General features: G+C 46.4%; 1 pseudogene; it reads right to left on the minus strand.

Moving 5' to 3' along the window:
- Positions 1–3968, minus strand: part of LOC115849274 (RAD52 motif-containing protein 1-like) — a 41458-nt pseudogene extending 37490 nt beyond the window's left edge.
- Between the last annotated feature and the right edge of the window lie 5917 nt (positions 3969–9885).

Genomic DNA, 9885 nt, shown 5'->3' on the forward strand with positions numbered 1-9885 from the left:
TTGTTATATTTCTATTACGTTTCCTTTAAAAATCATTATCCTATTTAAATGGATTAAGTCAAATCTATAGGCATTTATCTTATGAATATTGATGAAATGAATACCTAGAGGGCAGTAGTACAATTTGATTGGACTTGAGAACCTCTATTAGCACAGTTAGGTAAAAATATTATCTATATGTAAACTAAAGAACATGCTGAGTGAGATTCTCTGACTCTTTTTCACTGTCTGCCCCTCAAGCCTGTGAGAAATGGAATATTTTTTGCTATCTCAGTAAACAAAGTATGTCACAGTCATCAGCACTTGCAGCCCTCCAGTGTGATCCGCGGGCCCTGAGGAACTCAGGATATGCAAATACAGAATGGAGGCCCCAGACAGCTGAGGGTGCACATCAAAGGAAGGATTTCAGTGAGCCCAGACTCTGACATCTTCGCATACAAAGGAAAGCGCTACATTCCTCACGTTGGGAGAGCAGGTTTTCCTCAGTCAACCATCACCTTTTGATGTTCCCCATTACCTGCGTCAGTCCCCTGCCCTGTCCCCTCCCCCCGGTACTCTAGCTCAGGGAGGAAGGAGCACAGAGGGACTCTGCTGAATAAGGGGCCTGCGAGCCTCGGGAGGAGTTTTCAGCCGCTTTCCCCGCAGACGGGAGGAGGGGATATTTACGGACCCTGCGCCTCCCTTGCCCCGTTTTCCCTCAGGACGCTCAGGCCGACCCCCCTCCCCACGCCCCCCAGGCCCTGTGAGCCACGCCAAGGACAGGGGCGAGAGGAGGGACCGAAGTTCCCCGGGACCAGACGCTGGGGGCCGCTCTTTCTATACAGCAGCGGCGGGTGACAGTGAACTCCTGCCCGTCAGAAGCTGGTCTTGCCCTGCCGCCTGGGCACCGGAACAGGCGGAGCGTCGGCGCCCACTTACCGGCCCGCCGTCCCCACGACTGTCGCGGCCTCGACCGCCGGTGCCCCTCCAGAACCGGCAGCCTCAGTGAGGCCGCCCTCCCCTCGGGCTCCGGGGCAGTTCCCAGAAGGCGGAGGGAATAGACCCCGAGCCGCCGGGAGTTCCGGCTCTGCGGAAACGCGGGCTCCGTTCTGGGCTTAGTGGGTGGGACCGCTCTGCCCCGAGGCCTTCCGGGCGGGAGGAGGGCGCCGGGCGAGGAAACCGCAAGGAGTGCAGGGCCCCAACGGGCGTCCTGGAGGGGCGGCCCGGCCTGGGGGCCCCGCCCACTGTGACCGCAGCCCAGGCCTTTTTCCTGGAATCCTAAACAAAATAGAAAGATACACGGTCTATAGTAAATATTCACAAATGATTGTTTCTGCTGTGCTTACTATCCTATTAAAGGTGTAAAATCCATAAAACACTTTAAGGTCAAAGTTAACTATGAATTTTTACCTTTCCTTATTATGTCTCAGCTATTCCCAATTGTGGTTAATGAATCATAGACTGTGGCGTCACTAGTTAAAAATGAGCTTGTTTAAAAAATAGAACGTAGGCCCACCGGACCTACTGAATCACAATCAGAACTTTTACAATCTCTCCAGTGTACTTGTGTACCCATGAATAGCTGAAAGATACATTCCTACCTCGACGTATCTTTTCTGTCTAAGAAATACACACATTTTATCCAGTTTGACATAAATAAAACACTCAAAAATGCATATGCCTGTGTTGAAACCATCATTTTATCATTTCTTTTCCAGATAAGTATAGTCTCTATACTGATTTTGTGGATCACATGCCACACTCTTTTCTTGTAGTTAGAAATAAGGTAGAGAAAGTTACTTTGTAAAATATATATATATATATATTAGTGGATAATTCAAGACACTCTTCTAAATTAAAAACAGTTCTCTTGTTTTCTTATTGGGTCACATTATGAACTCTTCCCCTGGCCACACAATATGTGTACTTTTAGTTTCAGGGACTGCTGACATTCCAGGATGTGCCCATAGATTTCTCTCAAGAAGACTGTGAATGCCTGGACCAAGATCAATGGGAATTGTTACAGGGAAGTGCTGTTACCCAAGTACAGGAACCTTCTCTCCTTGGGTGAGGATACCTTCCTTCCAGAATTCCTTATCCACCCACAGAGTTTAGAGTCCTTCATTTGTAGAATGTCTCCTGGAATCTTCTGCTTCCTACAATAGGCTTTCAGGTTGCAACATTTCAGGAAAAATTGGGAGTTTGTGGGTATAATTTATCTTATTCTTTAAAACTGCAGCCTCCCTTTTAATACACTTTTTAACTGCTTGGGATGTGTCTATATGAACTGTGTACTATATGCTTCTGTTATAGTCCTTACAATATTTTATTGTCTTATTTTCTGTAACAATTTTCCATGGATTGTTTGGGCTTAATGTATACTAAAAGGGAGACTGTGATTCTGGGGCTTCCGTGGTGATGCAGTGGTTAAGAATTCGCCTGCCAATGCAGGGGACACGGGTTTGATCTCGGTCTGGGAGGATCCCACTTGCCATGGAGCAGCTAAGCCAGTGGGCCACAACTACTGAGCCTGTGCACCACAACTACTGAAGCCGGTGCACCTTGAGCCCGTGTGCCATTTATTTTTTGGAGAATAAAACCACCTCTGAGTGATCAAAATTTAGACCAGCTAGTCAAAATGCTTTATCACCTGTTCTTTTAAAACACTGATCAACGGAACAAGTTTTACTAGGGATAACAGTGTAATTGTATTCTGGAGTTCATTTCGGCAATATGGTTTATGACCTTGATGCTGGATGACAACATTTCAATCGTATAACTGCTATTAATTGTCTGTTCAATGATTAAAGTCTCACGTGATCTGAGTTCAGACTGGAGTCATGCTGGTTGCTTTCTCTCTATTGCAGATTTCTTCCAGTAGGAAAGGACAAGAGCAATACGGCTTACTTTACAAAAAGTCTGCAAGCTAAATGATGATAAAATCTACATTCAATTAATTTATACATACCTTACTGTAGAACCGGGTTTGTTATGGTGGCAGAGCCCAGTAATTATGTAAAACTGAAACCTTTATCTGCACTGTTTCAAGTCCTCTTCCTAAGAATATGTTTATAATCAACATTCTTTCACAAATGATCCAATTTAATTCACCATAGCATTCCTCATATTAACTAAATGGAAAATCTTAGGCTATATACAAATTCAGAAAGGGCCAAAAATCATCAGCCCCCATGGATTATTACAACCCATTGCTGAGGCATTCAAATTACTTATTAAAGAAACTCTATGTCCATCAACATCATCAATTTATATATTATTTCCCCAATGCTAGCCTTATCCCTGTCTCTCACAACGTTAATTCCTCTTCCCATATCTTATCCATTAATTAATATAAATGTAGGCATATTATTTATATTAGCCATATCACACCTAGCCATTTATTCCATCCTCTGATCTGGATGAGCTTCACATTCAAAATACTCACTCAGTGGAGCCCTAGGGACAGTAGCACACACAATCTCATATGAAGTAACGTAGCAGTTATTCCATTCTCAGTCTTACTGATAAATGGATCATTTATACTTTCAACAGTAATTATTACACGAGAACACCTATGACTAATTTTCTCCTGACCCCTACCCAGAATCTGATTATCTCCACAGTAGCAGAAATCCAATGAAGCCCCACTTGATTTCACAGAAGTCGAAACAAAACCTGTATATGTCTTCAATGTAGAAAATGTAGCAGGCCCATTCACCCCGTCCTTCCTAGAGAATATGTCAATTTCCTTATAATAAACGTTTCCACAACAATCTATTTTTAGGATCATTCGACAATTCCTAGGTGCTAGAATTATAGATTCTTTCATCTTGTGAATATAGTTTTTTTAAAAAATATTTTTTATAGTTTTACTACCTTTAAACAAAATGTACTCCATCGCTGTGGAATATTCCTTCATAGGAGCACGCATGGTTTATTTCTGCATACGCTTGTGATGGCCTTCAGTTTCTTTCAGGTTTGGCTCCTGTGGCTGCAGAGTCCATGTCCGTGTGTCCTGGTGCAGAGCTGGGGGGTTTGTGTTCAGCTGGTAAGAACACTGTGGGTCTGTGTGCACAGACTTCGTTCTCTGAGGCCCGATTGTTTCACAAGTGGTTGCACCCCCCACTGTGCACCAGGCTTTCCATTGCTCCACATCCTGCTGATATTTGATACTGTGTCTTCATGTCTGCCATTCTGGTAGGTGTGTGCACAGTAGTTTTCTTATGGTTTTAATCCCTCGGTTGTTAGTGAAGTTGTGCATCTTGTGGTATTCATGGATTACTTCCTGTTGTTTTTTAAAAAGTTTTAAAAATTGTGGTCAAATACACAAAACATAAACTTTACTATCTTAACCATTTTAAAGTGCACATTTCAGGGTCAAGAAGTAATTCACACTGTTGTGCAAACCTGACTGCCATCGTTCTCCAGAACTTTTTCATCTTGCAAAATTGAAAGAGTCCCCGTTAAACACTCAGTCCCCATTTTCCCTCCCTCAGCCCCTGGCACTCAACATCCTACTTTCTGTCTCTATGTTTCCGACTGCTCTAGGGACCTTGTATGAGTGGATCAAGCACTGTTTGTTTTTTTGTGTCTAGCTTACAACACTGAGCATAATGCCCACAAGGTTCATCCCTGCTGCAGCCTGGGTCAGAATTGCCTTCCTTTTTAGGCTGAATAACATCCCGTTGTATTGATGGACCATGTTTTTCTTCTCCATTCATCCATTAGTGGACACATGTAATATCTACATTCATTTCTCCTGTCATAATATTTGTGGAATAACGTCAGAAACTCCTATGAATCAAAAGTCATTTGCCATTAACTTTTTTCTTAAACTTTTTATTGTGAAAAACATCAAAGCTAAGAAAAGGGAAAAATACATGTCAGCTTCACTTGTGTTCAGGGCTTAATGCTTTACGGATTCACTTTATGGATAGACTTTATTCCCTGTGTGTGTGCTATTACATGCATGTGCATGTGCCTGTTTGCATACATATGCTGTGCATGTGCATAAGTGTGTGCACTTGCACACGTTAGTGTGCACTTGCTCACGTTAGTATATGCCTGGGCATATATGTGCATGTGTGTTCATATGCTAGTGTGTGAATATATTTGTGCTGTGCACCTGCATATGTTTGTGTGTGTGCTGTGCCTGCCTGTGTGCACAACTGTGTGTTTGCTGGAACCACTTGCAGATATATCCACATGCAGCTGCTCTAACAATCCTGCGTAGCCACGTAAAGGGCACAGATCTCAGGGATTTAAATGGATGGAGCAGGATGTCCTGACACAGAGTCTGTCTTCCAATGACTGTCACTGTCTCAGTAACATCCTTCACACCTTCTTTAAGCCACATTCAATGTCCAGTTTAGACCCCCATTACATTCAGTCACCTGTCCCAGGTCCCCTAAAGCTACAATGTCACAGTTGGAGAGCCCGGCCAAGGCTGGGGGTGCCCCTCCTGTTGGCCTGGCCTCCAGGCTCTGCACGTGGCTCCTGTGTTCCCATCTCTCAGCCAGGCCCTGACTTGGATGGGGCCGCCACCTCTTTCCTCACAGGGTCCCATCGCCCAGTCAAGGGGGTTCATTCTCCCAAACTCAGCATCAGGAGTGGGGGCGTGACAGTCCCCACTGGGTCTCCTTCATGTGAGACCCTGTGCTGTTGAAAGAGCATGCGCCCTGCCCTCGGGGGTGGGGGCTGGGGGGTGACATGCGGCCCACGATGGGCAGACGGGTCACCAGGTGGGGCGAGCCAGTGTGCAAGGAATTCCACGGTGGGCTGTCCTCTCCAACGGCTTCTGTGCCCCTACCGCTCCCCGTGCCTCCCCTCGAAGACAGCGCAGTGCCCGGGACCGGAGCCATGGGAGCCGTCAGCCACCGCCCCCTCTACACACACGCACACGCACACGCACACACACACACGCACACGCTGCAGGGAAGCAGGACCTGAGTGCAGGGCTGTCAGTGGCCCTGAGCGTCCCGCCCGGAATCGACCAGCGGAATGGACAGACCGGATCTCCCGGCCCGGACCATGCAGGACTGTCCTGCCTGGGCTTCCAGTGCGGCCGCCTCCTTCTGGAAGCCTGGGAGGCTGGAATCAGGCCAGTTCTTGTCTATCCTGGCAGCAGACTGGGCTGCACTCTAAGTTCGTGGCTCACCCGTGGATCCTGACCATCAGGTGGCCAGAGATATTGGTAACATTTCTGTTTTGCCTGTTGAAATGTTTAATGACAAAGATTTTGTTCAGTTTCCTGATGTGGGTGTCCAAAGATGAGGGACCCATGTGTGTGACCTGTACCTCCTATGAGATCAGCCCTAAGCTAGTTTAAACATGATCAAGTTCTGTCTACACGGTAGATTTAGACCTCTGCCTGTCCTGTCTACTGATTATGTTTAGAGCTGACCATGTGTTGTCCATAATAAGAAGATTTAGACCTGACTGTGTTCTGTGTACGCTAGGACTATGGGAACCTGGGTAGAGACCCAGCCTGGCCGCAGTACTGGGAAGCTCCGTGCCTGCATCTGAAGGTCAGTGCTTAGATGTCTGGGGTCTGGAGCTGAGGTGGGCTTATCTAAGTAACAGCCTCTCTTCTGAGTGTGGTTACCTGGTCCTCCCAAGGGTCAGTGCTATGGTCGGGGCCTTAGTCTTAATCCCTGCAAGGTTCACCTTCCATAGGGCTTGTGGAGAATCCGCAGGAGGGCTACCTGGCAATCATTCCAATTCACCATCATGTGCATGGTGCGTAGGGAGGCAGGTTTAGCTGGTGAATTGATTGCAGGGCACGCAGTTTGGGCAAAAGGCCGATGGGTAACAGCTGAGGCTGCTGCTGAGCTCTCCTTCCAGTCTACCGTCCCTACTCAGAAGCGTCCAGAGCTGCCCCTCGGCTTTCAGCCCTGCTGTCCTATGAGTTATCTCAACAAGTATGTGAGACAAGAAAGGACTGAGCCTGCCAGAACCAAGTAATGTGTTCACCTCTAGCATGAAAGCTTTAAAAAGAGGTAAAATCAACAGAACCAAAGTGAAAAGAGGAGGACTTCTCTGGGACAAGTGTGGGGAGAGGAGACCCACCTGCCACTTTTTCCCATCCCAGGAGGTCCCAGGAACACAGCTTGTTTCCACATTAGGGGAGCCACCAGCAGAGCCATGGTGTCCTGACAAAGGGGACATGTCCCCCAGGTGCAGGGTCTGGGGAGGTGAGGTCACCCTGGAGACTGTGCATGTGTGACCCCAGTTGGGGGAGTCTGGTGAGGGCGGTTCACCCTGGGACTGTGGACATGTGACTCAGGCAGAGGGGTCTGGGTAGGATGGGTCACATGTTGAGAGAGAACGTGTGACTTTAGGTGCAGGGTCTGGGGAGGTGGAGTCACCGTGGTGAGTGTGGATGTGCAATCCCAGGTAAAGGGTGTGGGGAATGTGTGGGTCTCACCACATCTGCATGGGTCAGGATCACATGTATGGGGAGACCCCATATGTGCTGTTTGCCTGCAGTGTTTCTTTTCCCCTTTGAGATTTCCAACCTCTGCATTAAGTGTGTTGCCCTGATTAACCTGTGGTACCTTTTCTTCTCTTAATCTTCTCACATTCATATGAGGTCAGGCATGTTTGAGTGGGTTGCTGCTCTGTGTTCTGGTGAGTGACAACACTTGGTGGTATCATATTAATATCATATCATATCATATGTCTAATCTATGGGGGTCATCACTGCCTGGGTCCCCCTGGACAAAGGTCAGGTGAGCACAGACTAGCCCCCCCCAAGAATGGTCTCCCATGTGCCATGTGAGGGTACCGTGATGGCCCCTAAGGTAGGGGACTGTGTCTGGGCCTCCGACATTTGTGATGAAGGGGAGTCGAAATGGAATCTCAATTAACAAGGCATTATTTTAACAAGTTATTTTAAGTGAAATAAAACACACGTCACATACCGTTTACCATCATCACCATTTTAAGTGCACGTTTCTGAGGCATCATATCTATTCACTTTCTCGTGGAGCCATCACCACCATTCCTAGAACTTTTCACCTTGCAAAACCAAAATTCGACAACCATGCAAGTCTCACTCCCCATTCCCTCCCACTGCCCCTGGCACCGATATCCACTTCAGTCCCTGAGTTGTCTACTCCAGGGCACCCACTGGAGTGGAATCCTGCAGTGTTTGCTGACGGGTCACTTTGGAAGAGCTGACTTTCAGTCTGAAGCTCTGCCTGTTTGCATCTGAAGAATCTGCATTTAAGGAGAGGGTGTATGAGGAAGGGGGTGTATGAGGAACAAAGGTGTCCGGGGTGCAGATGAGCCAGGACCTGACCAGCTGCCTGTTGGGCCCTCTGGTCCCATCTCTTGGTCTGTGCCTCATCTGCATCATCACTGGCCCCGCTGGCACCCCTGGGGTGTTGTTGTCTGAGTGAGATTCCCCTGGTGCCCCTGCTCTCCCCCCACCCCCGCTCGTTGGGGAGGGAACTGCTTGCTGTGTGGTCTCTACTCCTGAGGCACGAAGGACCCTGCAGCATGGACCTGCAGAGTGTGGGTGTGGTCCCAAGAGCATGGGACCCACATAGGACACAGCACTGGGGTATGACAAGTGCTAGGGCTGCCTCATCACTGACAGGGAATGGTGCCAAGATCCTGCTCGGGAGGGCGCGGTGGGTGGCCTGGGACCCCAGAGGCCCCATTCCTATCCTGGAGCTTGGACAGTGCATCCCCATGGGCTCCAGATTCACCCCATATCTCAGCCATATCCCTCTGTCCTGTCTTTGAACTCAGGAAAACGACCTCTACTGATCATTGTCCACAACATAGGCTTGGTCCTGTCGGTATTAAGATTCTTTAATTTAGCCATCCTGGGATAGCAGCTCTTTTTAGGCCTAAGAAGGAACAGCTCAGGAGTGTACAACAATTTCAGATGAAACTAATATTCAATGACTATCTCTATACTGCTAGGTTGTTGACTTCTATTAGTCATTATTCTCCTGGTTTTAGCTCTGATGTGGGGATTACAGTGGAGTCAACATTTAAATCTTCATAATCTGTGTATTTGTAGCATCAGTATCATTACTGACCCATAGTTTTTATGGTTTGGGAAGAGTTATTGATTTCATGTATCGTGTAAAGGATTCACAGAGATGACAGGGCAATTAAGATGAAAATAATGGCTGGTAAATTGTTCAAATTTTCTCTACCTGTGCATCTATTGTACATATATGAGTTAGTTTAATTGTCAATATTAGTGAAATAATATAGAGGAGTAGAGAACTTCTTTTAAAAATCACTATTAATGTGTGTGATGAAAGTGTAAAAGTTCTTCCATAATCGGTGATGTTGTATCTTGAAAGCCTAGATGAAATTGATATGCCTTCGTGATATAAACTATTTTAGCCTCTAATTTAACTTTGAAAAATTTACATCAATTTTTACTTTTATCTCATTTATTGAGAAAGACATAATTGTTATGCTTTTGGCTCCAAACTGCTTGAAAAGGACTTGAGTCCTTCCTTATTTTACATTTACATAGGTAGGATCTTCAAACATACGATATGGTGGAGGGCATCCATGCAACCATTCTAGGTTAGGAGTAGCAGTTTAGTTTCCACTGCTGAGACTTCTGGTTTGGACATAAATGTTTTTCACAGTATGAAGATTATTAGCATTACTGCTGCTACTGAGATGAATGAGCCTAAAGACAAAATATTTCATGTTGTGTGTGCCTCAGGGTACTCAGAGTAATGTAGTAACCTCCCTGAGAGGCCAAGAAAGTGCTGCAGGAAGTCATATTTACTACTACAAATATACCTGTGAAGTGAGTTTTTGCTCATGCTGAGTTAACTGTATAACCTGAGAATAGTGGGAATCAGTGTAGGAAGCCTCCTATAATAGTGAAGACTGCTCCCATGGACATTAGGTCATGGAAGTGTG

The sequence above is a fragment of the Globicephala melas genome, chromosome 2 (genome assembly GCF_963455315.2).
Source record: "Globicephala melas chromosome 2, mGloMel1.2, whole genome shotgun sequence".
Classification (NCBI taxonomy): Eukaryota; Metazoa; Chordata; class Mammalia; order Artiodactyla; family Delphinidae; genus Globicephala; species Globicephala melas.